Source organism: Opisthocomus hoazin, chromosome Z, assembly GCF_030867145.1.
Source record: "Opisthocomus hoazin isolate bOpiHoa1 chromosome Z, bOpiHoa1.hap1, whole genome shotgun sequence".
Taxonomy (NCBI): Eukaryota; Metazoa; Chordata; class Aves; order Opisthocomiformes; family Opisthocomidae; genus Opisthocomus; species Opisthocomus hoazin.
Window position 1 is genome coordinate 79,164,647 of NC_134454.1, and position 12,826 is coordinate 79,177,472.

General features: G+C 44.6%; 1 protein-coding gene across 1 annotated transcript in view; it reads right to left on the minus strand.

Annotated features, from left to right (window-relative positions):
* LOC104336834 (phospholipid-transporting ATPase ID) overlaps positions 1-12,487 on the minus strand; it is an 88,485-nt gene extending 75,998 nt beyond the window's left edge. Inside the window, exon 1 of the mRNA XM_075447157.1 lies at positions 12,251-12,487. The gene's annotated coding sequence lies outside the window, so the exon portion shown is untranslated. The remainder of the gene's footprint in view (positions 1-12,250) is intronic.
* Between the last annotated feature and the right edge of the window lie 339 nt (positions 12,488-12,826).

The window sequence follows — 12,826 nt, forward strand, 5'->3', positions numbered from 1 at the left end:
CAGGGCTTGCTCATCCCTGAGAGCATGACCTTCACTTGGCCTCCAGGACACCTGCCTGACCTCGCCGCTGTCGAGGGGACCCTCCTCACCAAAGACCTTCCACACACCCGTGAGCCTCCTCACCTTCCCACTCATTCTCCCACCTTCAAAAACCAACCATCCACTTCTTTTCTACAAATTGTGGGGCGCTTCACAGCACAGTGCCCTCTACATGCCAGTCTCCTGGCATTTTACCTACCAGGTGCACTACAAGGGTAAAACTGGGCCAACTACAACTTTAATCCACCTCCTGCTTCTCTATACCTGTGAATTGCAATTACTGTAAGATCACCATATTCTTTCTCTAAGTTGTGTTGACATTAATGCCTGCCAGAAATGTGCCAATTTATTGCAGACAGCAAGGGAAAGTTTAACATAAAAGATTTCTACAAGTATTTATCTCTGTTTTTTCCTTCATCTTCTGTGTTTTCCCACCAGATTTATGTGAACACTGTTAGAATTAATTTTAAACCTACCCACAAACACTTGAACGTATTAATGAGCTGATTAATTACAGTTACATGAGAGTCAAGGCTTTGCCAAGAGTATTTTCTAGAAGGTGAAATTTTCTGAAGTCCTGTCAAGAGAAAATCTAAGGAGGTCCCTGGATGCTGCAATGGCAGTACTCCAGTGGTCATGAAGGTTTAAGTGCAGAGCAGCAATGAAGAGGACCCTGGAGCACCATAAGCAATTTCTGAAGGTAGAACAAGATCCTATGCCCCTTTGCAATGACTCCATGGTTATTCTTCCAAGCTACACCTATCTGAGCCAATGTTCATTGAATTTGCTTCCTAATGCCAACATAAAGTATCTGTACAAATAGCTAACATGGGGCATGGTGCATTGGACGTACGTCTTCAAGACCCAGGTCATTTTCAGATGATTTCGAACTGAAAAGCATCTAACTTGAGAAGGAATTTCCCCTGCACTAGACATTTCTCACGTTCTTACCACCCACACCCCATCTCAACAGCAACAGCCACAAGAATCACGTTTTTTCCTGCAACCAAAAGTACAAGGATCTGGATTAAATTCAGTTCTTCTGTGTATTTGGACAACCTCTTGATCTTGCTTAATTCTGGAGTTTTCCTCCTTCTTAGAACTTTCTTCTGCTTTTTTCCCCCTCTATTTTAATACGTTAGCTAACAGTGATTCATTCCACACTACTCCCGCTTTCTTTGCTGTTGTCTTTATACTTGCTTGTTACCACTTTGACTTCGGCCAGAGTCGTTTCTTCCTTCCTAGAGTTAGGTTCATCTCCTTTCTTTGACTTGAGAGTGGACCCAACCATAAAATAGCTGGCCCTGGGGCTTGTTTAGACTTTAAAATAGCTAAAAATTGGGTAGGCTTGTTTTTAAATGATTTTTTTTGGCACTGAAATCCACCTTAGATACATTGGCAATGACTTTTTCCCTCAGCTATGCTTTCCCCATGGACTTCAGTGAACCTGCTCGTGTAGGGAAGCTCAGCACAGGTGGAAGCACTCAGAAGCGTGGGAGTGACTCAGTGTTAGGAGCTCAGCTCTGAGGTCTCTCATCCTTGCCTTACACTTTGGTCCCTGGGTAGCATCTTCCCAATAATCACACCATTCGCATCCTTCTTTGCAAATCTCTGAACACACCAGGAAGGGCTGCAGCCTGCAACGCCAGTTGTCTAAATTTGAGTGCCTGCATAAAGGGTATACATGTATGCTGGGTGTCTGAGCTCCCACTGCAGCCAGCATGGTTTGGGCAGAGATTCAGCTGACCAGCTGCAGCAAGGCAGCAGTGAGTGTGCTACGACCCATAGTTGTGGGAAGAAGTAGTTCAGCCTGTTGCCCTTCCAGTAAATGAGCTGTTTTCTTGACCAGACAGCTACCTCCAAACAATGGTGCTTCACCTTTGAACCCTCCACTTTCCCAACTGCCCACTAGTCACAGAGGGCTATCTTAGAGTGGGATGGATTTAAATTCACGCCATTAAGACCTTACAGTAGGACTGTATCTGGCAGAATGACGTCCAGTCATTCAGCCTGTGCTGCATTTCAGCCATGATCAAGATACAAAACTGAAGACTCACTGACACTGATGTTTAAGGGATGCCCTCAGCCCAGAGAGGGCCTCCAGACCAGATTTGCTCTCCCTCCAAACAGCAAAGCTGAGAGAGCAGAGGACCCTCTCTGGAGCACACAGGGCCCGAACATGCCTGGTGACCTAGTCAGGCTTTGAATGGCTTAGTATGCCCCCAAGTAACTGGAGAGGGTAAGTAGAACATAGGAGAGAAACACACCCTGGAGCATCCCACTTTGTAGAGTTAAACTAAACATCAGTCTTTGTGAGAAGCCCTCCCTATGTCAATACTGTTATTAAAATTACTGCCAACCCAGATGCTTTCTCCACTCTCCTATATAGTTCAAAAGGAACACTGATGAACTCTGCTTCCCCTTACTGTCTCGTAACAGCAGTCTGCAAGTGCTGAACTGCAAGGTTTGAAGCTTGATGTGATCTACCATAGCTGGTATCTCTCACTGCAGAGAAGTGGCTGCGGCCGACAGAGCCAAGCAGGACTCTCCCAACAGCTGGAACTGATGCAATGTCCAGGAATCTTTTCCACCCAAACAGTCTCATCTCCAGCTCCCAAAACAACACAAGCACATTGTTCACACTAACCGTGTGAGTCACAACTCCAGAAAAGCCTTTCTACATGGTGCTGAAGGGCTTCCTTACAGACCACTGAGGGTCAGGCTTAGATGACCAAATCTCCTCCCACAGCCTATGGTTTCCTCATCCCAGCTTTTCTGACCTTTCCTGACTAGTCCTGGCCAGTGAGGAGCTCCTTGTGGAGGGGGAGGATAAGGAGCATACTTCACTTTAGGGACCCCTCAGACATCTGTTGTTATGAGCACCTGCAATGGCTACAAGAGGGCAGATAGTCATCTTGTGCCACCTGCCCTTGCTGTGAGAGACTTTCTGCGTCCTCTTGCTGTTGAAAGTTGGTGTGGCATGCAGAAGAAATACAAGACTGAAAGAAACAAATTGGGACATTGATGCCCACCCCTTGAATATCAGAACACTGTTTAAAAAATATGGTGTAGGAGGAACCTACAATTTGCAAATTGCGGTAGTCCAGGAAACACCAGCACAATCATAAAGTGAATAATGAAAGACCAAAGGTCCCAAAACATACTGAATCACAGGTGAGGAAAGATAAAGTGTACTAGCAGTGTGCTTCATCCCTGCAGAGGATGTGGCAGGTGAAACTGTCCAGCTGGCAACAGAAAGCACACCACGATGCTGCAGGGGAAGGGAAAAAGAAATCCTACATAGTCCTGTCATCATGACCAGACTGTGGGAGGAAAAAGAATTGGACGCAGGAAGGCAATGTCACGAAGTGACTAGTTGCTCTAGGGCTGTCCTTGCCTGTTGGGAGCTACTCAGCCAAATTCATTTAGCTGCTCCTCCAAGGAACTGATAAACTTGTAGAAACCCAGACTCAGTTTGAAGGGATGCTCGGGCTTTGTACCCGTGTGCATCCATCTCTCTGGGTGTGATCTGAAGTGTGCAGCTTCAGCACTGCAGGTTCAGACAGAAATGTTCCCATACCTCACCAGTTACTCCAGCATCTGGGAGCCAACACAGTGCTGTAAGGTACATGCCAAATGGAAATGGTCAGAAAATAGTTTCAGTAGGTGTGTGCAGAGTAACGTGACTCATACTGATCAGGATTCAGTGGAGTGCCACTTACCTGCAGCAGGGATGGAAGGCTGCATGGCTAGAAATTCCCTTTCTCCATCAAAGCCCCTTGCCCAGTACTCCAGGCCCTTAACAAACAATGATTATCTGGGGAAAATCATAAGAAATCCACAAAGGCGCAGCTTCTTGTCTTTAAAAAGAGAAAAGCAACTTGCTCTGGTGTCTACTGTCTCATCGTCCTGGCTCCAACACCTGCAAATGTGATACCTCCTGACGTTTTAAAACAGAAATTAAAATAGTCTGTCGTGATCGTCCCCTTGCAGACCATAGGAGACGGAGTAGAGCTAAAAACCTGTTGGTCAAAGAGCTTTCACATGGCTTCAGCTGCTCAGATTATACTGAAGGGGAGATAAAGCTGAGCTCAGTTCTGCAGGGAATGAGACCCAAGATCATCTTGTCTCTGAGGGCCAATTCCCACCAGATTTGGGATCTTGTGTTTACAAACTCCCTCCTGGCCAAAAATTTCATTGCTGTAGTAGGTAAGGGGCTGCTGCAAGGAGGTATGTCTCCTGGGTACCTGAAATGTTTGCTGTGATCCCATGAGAAACTAGGTGATTTGATGGACACAGAAATCAGTGGGAGCTGATGGAGATCCACCTGTCTGAGGATTACTTTCCTGGACTATAAATCTGCATCTTTTCATTTGCCTATGACACTGCACATGCCTGACTGCACAGGGAAAGCACAGGGATTAATCAGCTACTGCAGCAAACCCCAGATGTGTCCACACTGCTTTTAGCACGCAGTTCCTAATCACCGTCAGTGAACAAAGTGGAATCTCAGGGGGGATGCTTGGGAGGGCTCGTTAAAAGCTAATCATGCCTATGTGAATAGAAAAATCAATAGCTGAGGGCAAAGCAACAGCCCAGCTTGTTAGAGCCTCTGACTAAAGTGCCCTTTGTAACACGGGTATTACACAAGACCTCCTGCCGTTATTTGCAAGGCAGTAGCTGCCACAAACACATATGCTGTATCTGGTGACACTTCAAACACTGTCACATGCACGCTCCTCAGATACACATCAAAAAACCCAGCTCATACCACTGAGGAATTAGGATACCCCTCAGTGGGACCCCGTGATTAAACACACAGAGGAAATCCAACCCATGCAGAGCTAACAAAAAGCTTTGGCATTTTACAGAGTCTTCCCACGAGCTGTGCATATGGGAAAAATGGGCTGCACTCATGGGAGAAACAGCACTTTTGGCACAGTATAATCATAGAATCATAGGTTGGAAAAGATCATCAAGTCCAACCATCAACTCAACACTACTAAACCATATCCCAAAGTGCCACATCTGTATGTTTTTTGAACACCTCCAGGGACGGTGACTCCACCACTTCCCCGGGCAGCCTGTTCCCGAAGGGCCGTATAATGGCTATACAATGTTCAACCTCCTGTAGCCTCCCAGAGATGCTGTAGCCCTGGTTGTGCTTAGCCTGTGCACTCTCTCTGTAAACTCCACTGCCGTGGGAGAGCAAGCACCGGTGCCTAACAAGCGTGCTAGGAGAGCTCAGCAGGCAAAGGAAGACAGGGCTGCAATGGATCTGCCCTTCAGTTTTCCAGATGGTAATTGTGCTGGACAGGCTGTTTCATACTGCGGCAATGCAGCCCTGTCCCTCGTTGCCACTTTCACAGTTTTCTGCACTAAGTGTGTGTGGAGAGGATGGGAGATCCCTGGATCTGCGGAGAGCAGATTGCTTCTGCATTTCCTACAGCATCATCCAAGAGATCTGGGATTTATTTCTTTAAGCCCCTCGTGGTTTCCATTATATATTGCTTTGGCAGTCAGTTATCCTTCACATGAAAAACTCAGTGGCATTCTGAGAGGATTCCTTTAAATATCATGTCACATTCATTATGCTCATAAACACTTTAACCATAATTCCAAATTAAATACATCATGTGCACGCATATCTATACTCTCTCTTTTCCAGGTTACAATCACATCTATGCTGCCAGGAAAAATATGGAGGCAACCTGCTGCCTTCCATAAAATTCTCCCTAGTATCAATGATCTTTTGTGTATTTTATAGTAATATAATATTTTCTTAATTAGGTCCTTATTATATTATTACAGCTTTTGCTGGTTAGATGGTGGTAAGATGGCCCACTTCAGAGAGGTCAGAGGGACCTCAGGGGTGATGAACTGATGTTCACTTTAGAGATGTGCAGCAGCACCAGCATTCCGTAGGGGCCTGGTCCCAAAAGAAGACAGAAGCATGCAGGAGTATATTATTCTAGTGTCGATGACTAGGACCGAGTGACTTCTCGTCCTGTCATAACTCGAGTCCTGTGAGCTCTGAGGAAAATAAGGAAACCTCTGCGTGGTGGCAAAGGAGCATGGTCAGGATGGAATCAGGAAAAAAATTAGCCATCTTATAAAAGAAGGCCCAGTAAGCCTACTGTATCGAGAAAAGAGAATTTGTCTCCCCTTTGAAACATCAAATTTTAGCTAATTAACCAAAGATCTAAAATGTCTATGCTGATATACCCTGGCATAAGTAGGCACAAACCCACCGATTTCCCTAGAGATTTCCCCAAGGAAACTGCACAATATTATTATCAACAGTTGCTCTTCAATTGCAGCATCACCTTGGCAGTAAATAAGCTGTATATAACCACAGCTGCACCAGCACAGCCACAGCACGGGCATGCCAGGTCCTGGCACTGCCAGCCTTTGCTTTTATTCAGTGCCAGTTTATTTTACGTTAGATTGTTCTGTTATATGTTCTCCAGGTGTCTAACAGGAATTCACGTTCCTCTGCACTTACATGGCTGAGAACAAAGACCTGAATTATTCTCATCTCCGTGCACAGACAGTCGGCGTTTAAGCGGTGAATGTCCACTAACTCAAATGGAAGTTCATAGAATCACAGACTCATAGAATGGTTTGTGTTAGAACGGACCTTACATATCATCTCTTCCATCCCCCTGCTGTGGGCAGGGACACCTTCCACCAGACCAGGTTGCTCAAAGCCCCATCCAACCTGGCCTTGAACACTGCTAGGGAGGGGGCAGCCACAGCTTCTCTGGGCAGCCAGTGCCAGGGCCTCACCACCCTCACGGTGAAGAATTTCTTCCTAATATCTAGTCTAAGTTATGCATATAAATCTCTCTGCAGCCTTATGAAAGTGAGGAATAACCTGATGGGTACACAGGGCCTTCAGGATGTGATGGCAGAGTTAAGAAGGGTATGTTCTTCTCCCAGCAGTTCAGGAGAACCGGGAGGGGGAGAAGGCAGCAGCAGCTAAGTCAGTGAGAAACACACACAGCAGTACACACAGCCACAAGGATACTGGGGGTATAACTCTTATGTGGGGTTAATCGCTGCCAATTCTCCTGTTGGGATGTCGTGCAGTATCACAGAAGATCCTTTTAAAATCGAGGAGATATATAGAAAGGGAGGCAGGTATTTAAATTAAACACCATTTTCCCAGCATTACAATTTGTCATACCATGTTTGGTTTTCATGTGCTGCTTGCAGGCTAAAATTAGTTGTGGGCCCTGTAAGGAAAGACAGCATTTGCTGTTTCTGATAGAGTGATCAAGGTTTTACCGGTGCATCTCCAGAAGGCAATGAGACACCGCCTGAAGCTAGGAATGTGCTAGTGAAGGCACACAACAGAAAACTTCATCAAAGACTCTGAGAGACAAAAGGGAATTAAGTAAGGTTTCAGCAGTACTGTGCACACCAAATGCCTAGACAGAAGGAGTAAACAAAGGAGTTTAAGAAGGAAGTGAAAAAAAAACCAAAACACAAGCAAAAAGGCATAGCCCTCTGGCTGAGTGTGGCACAGAAAGAAAAGCTCAACCTTTTTTCAGTGCCTCCTCCCCCCAAGGAGACAGATAATCTTCAGATAATGACAGGACATCCCAACTTAAAATAATAAAAAGAGAAGTGGAAGCCACATGAGGCTTAGGACACCCAATGAGAAACTGTACTGTTAAGCATAATCTTCAGGGTGTGTTTTGTTATTCTAGATTCTTTTTTGTGCCATGTTCCATTATTTCCAAAACTACATTTTTAACTTTATTATAGCTTTGAATCTTGGCAAGCAATAAAGCGCTCCTCAGTAGAGTTGTGGCATATCTCAAAAGCAGAGCTCTGCAAGGCTCTGCCTATCGCCCAACTCCAAATTACACTACTAGTACCCAAGTGTACGTCTGCCTACGTAACCTCTTTGGCTAGTTTGGCAGCCTGTATTTGCAGGGCTTGGGTGAAAAAGAAATGTCTTCTTAGGACTGTTAGTGTCTGGTCAAGTTCCCTGGAATTAAGCAAAGTACTGGAAAACACATGTAATCCCTAAAGACCTTTGCAAAGATAGCCTAATTAGAACAAAATAAATGCCTTGTGTCAGTAAGTGAAAGTCATAATTTCTCTTAGCAAAAGCAAGATTGGATTAGCATTGGGGACAAGCATGGTACAGAGATGTAAACAGCTCCAACAGAGGCCTGACTGTTTCTTTGCATGCCATCTGCTGAACAGGTTGTGCCTGCCCAGAAAGTCATGGACTTGAATTTTTTCCTACAGTCAGGTTGCTATTTCGGCCATAGGAGCAAAACTAGTACAAAACACAAAGAGGTTCAGCAAAGGCAGTGTCCCAAGTGAGTTTGTGGAGCATGTTTGGGAAGAGAATGTTTACAATACTTCAGGAAAAATGCAGAGAAGAAATTTTGTTTGTGAACCAAATAAAGAAAAGCATGTTAGCCTGGCCAGCTCACTTGCAGCAAGGGTTGACCAGAAAGGAAACTGTGGTAATGATCCAGAAAATTATGCCCTCTGACAAGCAGACAGAGTCAAAACTAATGTCTGGTGGCTTCTCTGGCACATGGTAAAGTTCTGGGTCGCACAGCTACACCTTGACACTCCAAAAACGTTCATGACATGAGGCAACCATGCCAGTGAGGCAAGAAATTTAAATAGACCAAAGTATGTATTGCTTCATTAATCAATGTGAGGTGTGGTGGAAAGTTTCTGAAAGAACGATTTCTTGGAAGCTGGTTTCAGTCTGCAGCTCATCTTGTAAGTGTCCTACAGTTTTGATCAGGTTTTTGGTTCATGTTTCTAGTCTTCTGCTTGTTAATGGAACAAGAAGGGGCCTGCCCAGAGGCTTTTACAGCACTTGATGGAAAAGGCTCGCAAGAAGGCACTTAGGGAGCTGTGAAGGTGAGGCAGCATAAGCAAAAGGATTCACATGTGTAAAAAAGAAACTTTAGGAGCATACTAGGATGAAGTGAAACAGCCCTAGAGTCAGACCTAAACTGAATGACAAACTCACTGCTCAATGGATACAAGGGTAGTGAAAAGCACTGGAAAACAGTGAGTTTAATGTGCTTATAGGTAGATGCCTGTGTTTGCAATGAATGGAGCCTGGGGCTTCCTCCAAGGTACTTGGGAAGTCCAACACAGACAGATGAGGCATTGGTTCCTCTTGCAGCAGATACAGCGGAAGAGGATGTTAATCAGAGTATTCACGGCTTACAGCCCCGCAAATAAAAATAAATCACGATCAATTTCAGTTTATGCTCACACGACAGTTCCCACAAATTAGATCAACTCAGGAGCAGGTACAGGTCAGTTTGGATGGCTTTTTTATGGGGCGGCAGCCTTCAGGAGACATGTGAGGTATTTACCACTCCAGCCATCCCACCCCGGTGCAGGGCCAGAGCCCATGGAAAGAAAGACTCTGAGATAGAGACGGTTTCCCCAGAGTCTACAAGGACACCGCACCAAGGGTGGAGGGGTCTAGAAGAGAAGAGCAGGGACAGCAATCCTAATTGGGATGCCAGACAGCACTCTGTTGCAGCCAAGCACAAACTAAGCGAAACCATTGTTCTCACTCCCCTCACACCTGTATCAATATCTTTCATACCGTTGTAAAGCCAAAGCTGTAGATTTAAGATGGAAAAGTAAACTAAATCTTGTTTGTCCAAGAAACAAAATGGTAGGTGGGGAAAGCATTGGCAACATTCCTGATGACAACAACAGTATAAATTGCACACAACAGCTCTTACCAAAGAGCAAGGGAAAGAAAGAGAAGGTCTTAATGCAAAACTAACAGGTAATCCAGACGGCCACTGGAACTGCAACCCGCAGTAGCTGCAAGTCCACAGTAAACTCAGGATGAGATGAACAGTGGGGTCGGAAGGAAGGAATGGATGAAAGCCAAACACTGAACAACCTAAAGGTGCGGGCAGGGAGCTGCACAAGCCTCTGGAGAGAGGCAGGGAAAGGGAAAAGGAGTCTTTATCTATGGATCATAGTTATCAGCCATGTGTGCAGGGCATACACCCAGCTTTGACCTTAGATCCACCATAGTATTTCCCAGCCCGCAGTCTAAACATCTCACACTGCTGTCCATCACTGGAGCATGTGGAAGAAACCAAAGTCTTTAACGGACTGTGCTCTGCCTGCGTTTCCTCCTTTCAGTGCTCCTGCTTGAGGTATGGCATTGGAAGCACTATTAACATTGCATAATTCAATTTTAGAGATGAGAAATTCAGCTTTAAATATAAATTTTTTATAAATAAATATTTATATAAAAATAATAATATACAATAAATTTACATAATATCATATTTATATAAATATATTTAAATATGTACATTGGCTACAGACAGTAGAGCAGAACTCACTTCTTTGAGCTTTCCTGCCGTATGAATCTTGGGGACTCCGGTGTTTTCTCACCATCACTTCTATGTAAGTTTACATATGTGCAAGTACCTAAATCTGCTCCTCCTGCAGCCAATGCTGACCACATTTTCGGGTCCTAGACTGGACCCAGGAGTGTCAGGGAATGGACGGTTTTCCAGACTAAACGCTGCCATGCCAAGTGCATGGAAGGTGGGTCACCAGCGAGTATTCGAACACAGCCAGCCAAATGGCTGGTCTTGCCCTGGGGATCTGTCTTGTCTGATGGTGATGAAACTGGAAGCAGGTTTCCAGGCTGACTTGAAGAGATTCATACTCCCGAAAAACAGCATCATTTACTTTGATATCAGCACATTAGCCTTCCTTCCAGTTATTTTTTTCTTATGCCTGGAATAGTGACTTTCAGTAATGCTGAACTATCTGTAGGTCATGAATAATAAAACATCTAGAACCAAAGCAGAAGTACAGTAAGCCACACTTTTGACTGAAGAAAGATCCACAGAGAGTTTTTGTTGCTAAGAAAAATAAGCCATTTGCTTGAAAGGAAATAAACAGTTACTTCTGTAACATGAACTGTGGGTTATTTTGCTCGAATGGTTTGCAAGCAAGTAACACTGAGAGATAAAGAGAGTGCCTCTACCACCAAGAGTATGGCCTTAACCTTCCCTTTCAATACTAATTTTGAACTAATTTATGATTTGCAGAGGTAAACATTAAGGTTAATGCAGCAAGTTAACTTTAGCTAAAACAAAAATGTTGCTTTCCCTCACAGACTTGCTTAGCAAATCTGCTGCTAGCTTCTGTGGGAATTTTGCCTGCATCAGGGTATCTGAATAGTCATGTTTTATGGGCAGAGAGAGAAAAGCAATGCTTTGTGGTGAAAATCCTCCTGCAATACATGCTCGAGTGTCTCACCCCTGGGTTGAGAGTCAAATTAGTCTCAGATATAGGTGAGGGATGGAAGATTTCCTATATTCGATACGGGAGGGAAGGGGGTATTTTTCTTTGTAGTACAGAAGATATTTTGGATGCATTTAATCTAACCAGTTCTCCATGTTCATAAATTCTTTGGGCATCCATGAGTTGGCCTCACATCTTTCCACAGCGTGGCACATACTAGTTAACTGAAACAAAACCAACTGTGTTAAGTGAAAGCGTATCCAGGTGAAAACTAATGGCCTGTGATATCTATATAAGGGTCTTCAGCAAATGGTGTAAATGCTGCATCCCAGCCTCGAACCCTCCAATTTTAAAGGCAGTGAGACCATTTAGCACTAAGTACACAACAGGCCAGGAAACAACACTCGTTAAGTAGCTTATCTACCAGTCTGAGTTAGAGCACGTCTCCTCTGAAGACAGACAGCTGTGGTGCAAAACCCCCCATGGTGGAGGCAAGATGTTCCTGTGTTGCTTGCCTTTACTGTTACATTAAAATGCCATCGATAGGGAGAGCTCCGAGCACCTTTTAGATTTAAGCAAACAGAGAAGGAGAAGCCTGTCTCTCTCTTCCTAAGTTTTAAACAGGTGAAAAGAGAGGCCTAGATCCAAAGCCAGTAAAACGGACATGTGCTTTTACACTGACTTTAGAGAGCTTTGCTACAGCCTCACTGCAGTGGTCCCAACTCATGCTACCTTTGTGTGCTGCTGGCACTACATAAAGAAAACATAGACACAAGACTCGTTATACAGAAACAACATTTTCAGATGCAGAATAGTCCAGTAAGTGAAAGGAAGTAAATACACAGGAAAAAATAGCTGAAATCAGGGCTTCTATGCAAGTTTTTACACCTTCCTTCTAGAAGAAGAAACGAACAAATTGTCCTACCTGACACTTCTGTGTCTTCTTTTCTACCTGAAGCTGTTTCTCACAAGCAGCAGAAGGGGTTGTTTTCAGCACCATACACAAAGCTGCAGCTTCTTTTAAAATCCCTAGATGGTTTCTCCGCAGAGCACGCCAGGCTGCTCCCCAGCTCGTCCACGGAGCTCGCTAGGGAACACCACGCTTTCCAGGATCTGGAGGTGAACCTCTGCAAGGGCACGCTGAACGCGATCCGGAAGTTACAGGATGTCTCCGCGTGCTTCGTGTACTCGACAAGGACTGCAAGAGAAAAGGCAAAGTTCCCAAAGCTGTGGGTGGAACATGGCACTGTGCAGCACTGAGTAAATAAAAAGCAATTGATCGTTGGACTCGGGTATGACATCAGGTATTACAAAGTTTTATTATATACCATAGGCAGGACTCTTTATTTCATTTAAAGGAAGTGCAGCCTTAAAAACCTGCTGGTGCACACTACCGCACCTAAAGCAGCAGCGAGGGATGCAAGTGAGACATTGTGCTCAACTTTCAGCAGTCAATAGATTTATTTTCTTGGACTGCACTTGCCGAATTTCAATCACAAAA